A 9,656-nucleotide genomic window follows, 5' to 3' on the forward strand; every position below is an offset into this window, starting at 1 on the left:
TTACTACGGCCATCGTGCATACAGACCGCCATTGTGGGTTAATCTGCATGTCCTAACTGCATATATTTGTGCAGGTCACTGCTGCCTCATTTCACATAGACCTTTCTTTATGTGTGTTTCCCCCAAATGAACAGTGCAGATCTGCACATTCATGAATATACAAGACATTTCTTGAAGGCATTTACAGGATATGGATTAATGCATATTCTCACTCCCTGAAGGCAAGACAATATTTGGTTGCAGTTTAAGAAAAATGTAGTTAAATTCCCTTCTTACAAGATTTAGACCAGGAGATCTGTGGCATGGCTAGATTTGTTAGCTCATCGCCATCTGTCTGTCAGCTCGATGGATATCTACAAAAGCCTTTCTGGGATTTTACTGATATTTTAATATGGAAGTGGATCTTGGAATGGCAAGAGGCTCTTGGAGTGTGAGGAGGAGACTCTGTGGATTTATGCATTCTGCATGCAGTCAAGGGGACTCGGTGGATTTATGCATTCTGCATGCAGTCAAGGCATGCTTGACACACGAGCGGCTGAAAGAGGGAGGAACAGTGAGCCTGTTATCTGAAGGTAATGAAATCCACCTACCTGTGCCTCAAATCCTCATTAATAAAGATGTGAAAACTCATCAATTTGTGGTCCCACATGTAACACATCTTTTCTGTAAAAGGTGACTCCTCTGATCTGTAATAAATCTTAGCTAAAACAAATATGAATAATAATCAGTCCAGTCTAAATAAACCTGCATAACTCCCAAGAATGGCACGGAATGGACCTGGTGCACGTGATCTTATCACTTTGGTCAATCTCGTGCTTTCAGTGAGTAAATGGAAACGTTTCTGACAGCGGCGTCTCGGGGATGAGCAGCCAGTAACTGCAACAAGAATATCCTGCTTGACGGCACATTTCAAAATGCAGTTTGGATTTGTTTACTGCGTTTATTCCTGCTCTGCCTGATCTCCTGTTAATTCCCTCTTTAGTCAGAGGAACAAAGGAATGCTCATTTCATCAGTTGCCTGGTGAAAAGCCAGCAGATGTAAACCACCTTGTTTTCCGGGCGTTCCCTCTGTTGACTTACGTGAATGTGTTCGCCCATGACACCTGCACGGCGTCTCCTGTCTGACTAATCCTCGGCTCTGCAGGTGAAATTGCAACCGGGTTGTCATTAGTCATGGGCGCCAACTGTCGTGTGACTAGGGATGAGTAATCTTTGTGAATTAGCAATGAGACACTGTCCACACAATAAGCCGTCTATTCTACACGCTAAGAACGTTCACGATCAATGTTAGGGTTCGCTTCAACCTGTCACAACATGATTTACCTGAAACCACGAGTTCAGGCAATGTTACTCTCTCACATTCGCTCACAGACGAGACACACGACATGCGGAAGGACTGAAGTGAAGTGTTTTACGACTGCCTCTGTTCCAATAAGTGTGGAGGTAGTTTCGTTTCAGACAAGTGCAACCGAAGTGACTTGGCGACTTCACAGCATGACAGGAAGCCCACAGGGACGTTTGAGTCAGTCTGAATTTATGAGTTAAGTTTCATAAGAATGAAAAACAAATGTACAAGTTGTATTTTATTCAAACTACCTTTAATCTAATATTAATTCTACTAGAGTATCTTCTCCTCCTCCTCGTCCCTGGGAGGTTTGATGTTTAACCGAAATGTAGGGCTCAATCTCGGGTCAGACGCCAGAGGTCAAGGACTTCCGCTGAACATCCCCGCCTGCTGCTGACGCGTGGAAACAATCTAAACCCAAAACGTGTGCTTCAGGCTTTAATGGGACCTTTGTTCTTTCATCTCCCTTGAGAGCCTGGCCTTGACATGTTAGCCGGCCTGATTGTTATAATGGCCAGACTATTCTGTGCCTTTGGAGGATTTCGCCCATCAAACAGAGGTGAAGAGAGCTTTATGTCAGCGGCAGACAGTCTGCAAAGAGGCTAGAATAGATGCTGGGTTTAGGAAACGTACTAAAGGTCGGTCGAGAGTGTGAGAGAGAGAGAGAGAGAGGGAGAGGTTTCACTGTTTGCCTTTAAGTGAGGTTTTTTCTTCTTCTTTTTTATGGTAACTCCTACGGTTGTTTATTACTTTTGTTCAACTTCAGCAAACACACTGCTGCTGATTTCCTCTCCGTCTCTTTTGGCTTTCTCATGCTTGACACCCAGTGGGATTTGATAAACACTTGTAGTTTCTACACAGTTCTGGGAAATAACCCTATGAAAGAGGAACTGTGGCCTCTTTTCGTCAGAAAAGCTCCCCAAGCCCCGCGTGAAACATAAGAACGGCACATTTTTTGTAGTGAAAGAATATGTAAAATAATACAGCCAGATGGCCTCCTGAATGCCACATCGCCTCGCTCACCATGAACACTGGGAACTTTCTAGCGTGGGCCTTTGTGCACAATGCTGAAAGTGTGCATTCATACTCGCAGGAGAAGATCAGCTGCTGGAGGGAAGCAGGTCCTCATCCTGTGTTGGCAGCGTGCTAAAAGCTAATTCTCATTCTTGGTAAATGTGCTTAAATTATGGCGGGCATGATTGAGCTGGGGGATGAGATCAATAAAAGCGGCAAATCTGAGAACAGCGTGTAGAACGTTTGATGAAAAACAAAAACAAATCTGGAATTAGTACATCCTGAAATCTTTGGTAGAAACTATAGGGCTTCATTTGAGTGCTTGGGTGACATATGCATGCCCTTGCTGCTAATCATTAGCATCACATTGTTTGTTTTCTATCAGGACTTTGTAGCTGGTGGCATAAAAAAATAGAATCCACACCAGGCTGATGCTTGTGTTCCAAAGTTTTAAATTCCAAAATATTTGATTTCATATTCTAACCCTTTGTAAAACTATAGCAACACAGCATAACTGATAAAAACCTTCATATTGCATTAGTTCTAATGAATAATTGTCTTTCATGAAACACCCAGCGGACAATGTGAAAAGAAAGCAGGTTGAATTAAAAAAGCGGGTGACTTGCATTCTTTTCTTCTTCTTCTTTTCTCATTTGTGATTGTATTATTTGTAACATTGAACTCTGTCGGAGGGGCAGGGTCGAAGAGAATAATACGCTGCAGGTGGTGTGGAACCTGTGCACAGAAATGTATATCTTTCTTGTGTTATAGATCAAACCCTTTGTTAAAATTAAACGTTTTTAATATATTTCTAGGATATAGTATAACTGAAAACTCAATGAAGTGTCTTACACAGGGGCCCATTAATTTCCTCATGATCCTGCATTCTGAGGTCGTCTTGTGCTTTTTATATCCCTATTAATTTAATAACTTCGAGTCTGGGACGAATTATATGCACTAACTCAGAGGGAAAATAAGAACAGAGTATTCAGCCATTACATTACAAACTAGAAAAAAACTCATTCTGGATCAGAATCCAGATGACATTTTGCACGATAGCACATACATGACTGTGATTTTCGGTGAGTGAATTTAATGCATATTTTACAAGATATGACATTTATAAGAAGCTTCCATTATAAGTAAATGGGAAAATCCGGATAGTTGTTATCTTTTTGTATCCAGACTTGTATCTGGATCACTCTCATAATTTAATGGACTCTAAATTGGACCAAGACCCATCTTCACATTTTTTTTTCATCAAGCTCCATCCAGCAGTGTTTTTTTTCCGTCATCCTGCTAACAAACATTGGTGCGGTGCATAAAACACGCGTGACGGGTTTGCGTCCGCGACGCGCCTCGCACCGAACTCGCGGACACAATCAAAGGTGAAACTTCCACGCGTTTTGCGTGCCGTGCGGTGCATTTGAGGACACGCACGCACGCAGTGCCCTATGGCTGAGCGGCTGTGACGCCGGCCGACACGCCCCCAGCATGGATACAAGCGGCAGGAACAGGCGCTCCGCTCCGGAGACGCGCACTGTGCTGGAGAGTGTCTGCAGGCGCGATGGGAGTTAACGCATCCAACTTTGTGGAGGTCCAGTTTCCGACGTCGTTGCCCTAATCTACGACGTTGTTGTTGTTGTTGTTGTTGTTTTTCCTCCGAAGAGGCTTGCCAGCTTTTTTTTTTTTTTGCGTGCGTCCGAGGCGTTTCTCTCACAGGATGTCGATGATATTGAAAAGCAGGGTAAGATCTTAAAGTCAGTTCTCTCCGATGAGAGCCTCCTCTTCATCACCTCCACACAAAGGGAACCACGGCACAAGTTCAAAGACAAAATGGATCACTTTGCAGCAGAGTGCCTTGTTTCAATGTCCAGTCGCGCAATAGTGCACGCTCCGAGAGGGAACAGGGAGATGAAACCAGAAACCGCGTCCTCCCCAAAGAACGCGGAGGAAACCAGGGAGCCCCCGGTGAAGGATAACTCGTCTCTGTTCGTGGTGGCTCGGATTCTGGCGGATTTTAACCAACAGACTCCCAACGACGGTGTCGAGCAGGCAAAAATAAAGGATGAGAGCGCGCCGATCGGTGGCGATGGAAACTCTGCCACACCTTCCACCATCTCCGAGCCTGCGCTCAAACAAAGAGGGAAGCGATCGAGAGGTCGGACTGAGCAGGAGTCTCCCCAGAAAAGACACAGATGCCACTATTCGGGCTGCGAAAAAGTTTATGGCAAATCATCCCACCTCAAAGCGCACCTGAGGACGCACACAGGTCAGTGCCGGATGGGGGGGGGGGGGGGGGGGGACATATGATTAAAATGAGAATACTGATTAGAGGCTTCTCTTACATTCAGGAGGGAGACGAGAATCAACGCAAGGCGTTGGAGAAAAGCGGAATTCGCGCAAATATTTCTCTTAATTGTCGCGTTGCTCTCAGTTGTGCAAAGTTTGCGTAATGTCCTTTTTAATTTCGAAGGGAGGGAGGGAATCGGAAAACGGTGCCACTCCCACTCGAGCTTTGTCCCCGCTCCCCTCCGCCCTGCACCGGGCGGGCTGCGAACCTAAACTGCGGCGCGCAAACGCAGAGAAACAAAAGACGCCGCTCTTCCTCTCGCGCTGCTTATAGCGGCTCACGTGGTTTGCGTGAGAAAGATGTGCATCGCCCTGTAATGCGCACGCCGTAAAAAAGTTTGCAGGACCAACCCAGTGGTTCCGGCGCACCGGACTGCTGCGCCCTGCGCCGTGCGCCGTGCGCTCCAGACCGGCCGCTGGAACAGGTCTCAGTATTTGCTCTTCCCATTCCGCAGGATAGACTACTGAGAGAGAGAGAGAGCGAGAGAGCGAGAGAGCGAGAGAGAGAGACGGCGAGGGGGCAGATCGACTCAAATTAGGGGGTAGATAAGAGCCGAGCAGTCTGCCCAAAGCCCTTTGTTGTGACGTGCAACCCCCCCCCCCCCCCCCCGACAGAACGCCAGCTGATCTGGCCAGCAACAGACTCAGCTAGCCGAGCCTCGACCAAGCGCTCCGCAGACTGCAGCCTCCTCTCCTCCTCCTCCTCCTCCTCCTCCATCTCTCTGTCTCCGTAGCGATTTCTCTGGATCACACGGCTGGTGTGAACTTGACCCATATTTGACTGAGACATTTCGTTCTGCAGAAATGCGTCGAGAATCTCTGCGCAAAATTCACCCCCGCCGGGCGACTCGTCCCCTCGAGTCCTGCTTTGTTTTTTTTTGTTTTTTTTTAATGTCATCAGATTTATAAACTTTATAAATTCCATCTGGGTTCCACACACAGCAGCTCTATCTGCTCTGGTGTCCGTCTGTCCTAAACCGGCGTCTTCTTTGGGACACTCCTTCGTGTCTCGTCATTTGTCAGGAAGATTTGCACGAATTGATCCGGACAGTCCCAGAATGTGAGTCGCTTGAGTCGCGGCTCGGATCATGTGTTTCCAATGCAGTTTATTGCTCAGTGGCGGCCCTGCCCTTGTCTCTATGCCCATTGAGGGTCCCTTGGCCCGCCCTTTTGTTTAGACACGCTCCTGCATCTTCCCTCCTGATTGGTTTGTGTCACATAAATGTTAAGCTCATGACTGTTTCTGCGTGTTTGACTGGGTAGTCCCAGACTGTGGGTCATCTGAGTTCAACCTAAGAAGCCAGACTCTCAGCAGTGATCTTCCCTTCAGGCCTTACTAGTAGAGTCAGGATAGAATGGATTCCAGCGCAGCCGGTGAAATCCCACATGTCCTCATTTGACTTCTGTAACGCCCAAAGCCTCGTCATTCCAGTGTTTGCAAAAGAAAATGAGCTGAAACGCGAGTGTGCAGTGTCCGGAAGCACATTAAGAAATAGAATAAAATACAAATCCAATTCCCACGTTAAAATGAAGCCAATTGTCAAATCTGAGGAAAGGCATGCTGATCTCCATTTCAGGATCCGATCTGGATGAAATTCAGTGGTGACATAGATACTCCCACCCTACACGATTGAGTCAAATTCAATAAACTTCGGTCAACAATCAACTGAGATATTGAGGAACAAATGTTGAAGCTCCATTGACTCCAACTTCATGATCTATTCTGGATCATCACCAAAATTCAATCAACTGTTCCTGGTAACGTTTCCAACATTTTCCGAAAATTCCGTCAAGATCCATCCATAACCATTTGAGTTATCTTGCTAACAGACAGACAAACCAACAAACGCTGGGACGCTAACATAACCTCCGAGACGGAGGCAATGCGACATTCCCATGATCCTGACCAACTGGGAAGCTTGTCTCATTAAAGGTATTAAAAGGTTCTTGGTTAGTGGAGATTGACGGGTTTCATTTTAGGTTCCGTCTCAGTCTCAGTGCAAGATGGACTCCGAGATGTGGCAGACATGAGAATATATACTGAATTTAAATTGCTCATTATACGCCATTGAGTCCCACGGTGAGCGATCCGCTGCCGTTTCGGGGTCTAAGGTTACCAGACAGCTTTTGTGTGTTCTCCTGGTATGGGATGTGGAGCGTTTCTCCGACACATCTTCATCCTGCACTGTTGGATGTGCAGCGATGTCACGCAGATGTAAATGTAAACTCAGATTTAATGGGATAAAGACGCGTTACGCTGTTAAATATGCTGAAAAGTGAAGCGCCCCGTTCCAAATAGGCGTGTTGTGTCCCAGCAGCACATGGCGTTTCTGTGTAGCCTCGTTACTGTGCTCTGGACTTGTCATACAGACGTCTCCAAAGGGCTGATGCCCCCTGACAAGCTCATTACAAGTCATGTCTTCCTCAGACAGAACCCCACCCCACCCACACACACACACACACACATACACCACAGCTGGGCCTCACAAAAGACTGGTCCTGTCAGTATTCAAGATCTATTCCAAAACTCTGAAATGAACTGGGTCAATGGTCCTATAAGAACAAAGAACCTAACGACACATTTTACAGTTGGGCTGGCGTTTTGTCTGCTCCCCTTTTGTGTTTTGCTGGGGGGTACCTCTAACAGTGCGAGGCAATTGTAAATCTGCGCCCTAAAAAATAAGTGGCACCACCTGGCAGCACAGTTCCACTGCCGTACAGACCCAGTTATTCATGCAGGCTGGCTATTTTCAGCCTAATAACTCTGGTTAATGCTACTTCTTTTTTATTTTTTTTATGTGAAACGATGCCAAATTCCACTCCTGCATCCCAAAAGAAGCACGAGTGTCTGATTATACTGCATCTCTAGCCAGTGGTTTTACGTGTGGCTGCACTGCTACACAGAGTGCAGTGTTCCTGTGTGGCTGGTGGCAGTGGTGAGGTAGCAGGGTGGAGATGGGGTTTTCCTGCCTTGCCTTGAGCCTGACCTTGGCACGGTGGTTAAACATTTTACTGGGGTAAAAGGGGTCAGTCTGTCTACCTGCCACATGGCAGGATTTCCACCATCCCTTCCAGATAAGCTGCTTTTTCTTCTTCTTCTTCTTCTCATGCGTTGAACGTGTTGAGTCCTGTGTGTGTGTGGGGGGGGGGGGGGGGGGGGCAGTTTCCATTTGTCCCCAGAGGTTTTCCAGAAAAAACGAGTATGAGGGTGTGGTGCAGAGCTTTTGAACTTTTGAGCTGAGAACTGAACGTTCTGAGGCCACATGAGAGGAAATCATTTGTTCTTCTTGTGTTCCTGCTTATTGGATCCTTCCATGGCCCTTCATCCGCTTACATTCCACTTTGTGGATATATATATATTTGCTTCTCTTATGAATGACCCTGAAGGCCTTGTTAAGCAGAACAGTTTGTGTCGAATGGGAAACAAGGCATTAGTTAAATCGACTTGATCCTCAGGAGGTGAATAAAGCCAACGTGCAGCCATCATGTTGCTGGTTCTAATCCTCTGGTGCGGCGCTGCTAGTCTGTGAATCGTAGCTCAGAGGAGGGTGCTAGAGCATCCAAGCATGCATTGATGGATAGGTAAAGGCCCATTTACACATACCGCAGAATACCGCAATATAGCAGAAAATACGCGATATATGAATATCGTACATATGTTCGGACAAGAAAATTCCGTGAATCCGCGGAAAGTGAACTGCGATATAGCGAGGGACGCCTGCATCCCTCTAAGTGGCCCGCAGGGCTCCTGTATTCTTTAGTTAGCATCAGAGTAGTTTTATAAAAGCCGCTCTGTTCATGCCCCCAAACAGCCCTTTCCACCCTTCTCCAGCTTGCAAAGAGAAAATCGAAGCTTGAGCGTGTTGTGTTTCCAGGCCGAGCCCCGGCCACGGCTTACGACGCGGTGTTGATTACCAGTGTGCAGGACGAGAGGAACGCAGACCTGTGCAGGGCTGAAAAAGCGCCACCACATCTTGCATCTACAGTACAATGCTGAAGAATATACATTGCGGCAGGTTGGGAGGTGGCGTTAGATCCCGGGATATTCACTGTTAATGCCCTCCATTGATGTAGGTCATCTATTCGGCAGCATCTGCAGCTAATCTGATTAACGTTTGAGGGGCTTTGCCCTCCCCCCCTGCAGCTGAGAACACCCCTGCCATCCTGGCACTCGCAGGGTTCCATCTAAGAGTTCGACTGACTGCGTCCTCTGTTGTTGTGCATCTCAGCTGAATAGAGCGTGAATGCATGAAGGACGCTGCAGAGCTAATTTCGGAGAGAAGGTTTTGCCTCTAGCTGGGATGTTCACGTTCCCTACGGTATGTGAGGTGTGCTCCCGTTTGTCAGCATGATAAATAAGTCGGTTACAGACTGTGACATCCAGGGGCGTGGCCTCCGGTACACGAGGAGTCTTTGGGGTAGGACGCCATGATGATGAAGATATTTCTCTCCTGCTCGCCATCTAAAAATATATCAGGTATATTATTTGATATTTCCGTCCTGTATTTCCCTCTTTCACAGGAAAGCGAGGCCTCTTGAGGATTGAACAGGAAGGTTTGTCACTAGCCAGTGATGGACTTTGATCGAGTGTTGGACTCCATCAGCGAATAGAGCCGCTGTTGTATTTTGTGAGTGACAGACGGGGATGACAGGTCGTCCATGCGCCCACGTTCGGTCAAACAGCCGCTAATGGCTCCAGCTGTTTGGTTAACCAGGGTTTGAGAAAAAGAGACAGTCTGCAACACACCGAGGCTGCAGGCTGCTTTAGCGTGCACTCGAGCCAGAAGGAAAGTGCACACTATTAACTGATCGAGGTAAATGTGATGAGCTGGTCAATGTAGGCGAGCCATCGGCGCCTTTCCCTGAAAGAGTTAAAAGGATGAAGTAATGTATAGCTAAGTGTGTGCTGGAATCAGGCCGTCACACTCGACCCCGCTGCGTGTCT

This window comes from Brachionichthys hirsutus, unplaced genomic scaffold, assembly GCF_040956055.1.
Source record: "Brachionichthys hirsutus isolate HB-005 unplaced genomic scaffold, CSIRO-AGI_Bhir_v1 contig_940, whole genome shotgun sequence".
Classification (NCBI taxonomy): Eukaryota; Metazoa; Chordata; class Actinopteri; order Lophiiformes; family Brachionichthyidae; genus Brachionichthys; species Brachionichthys hirsutus.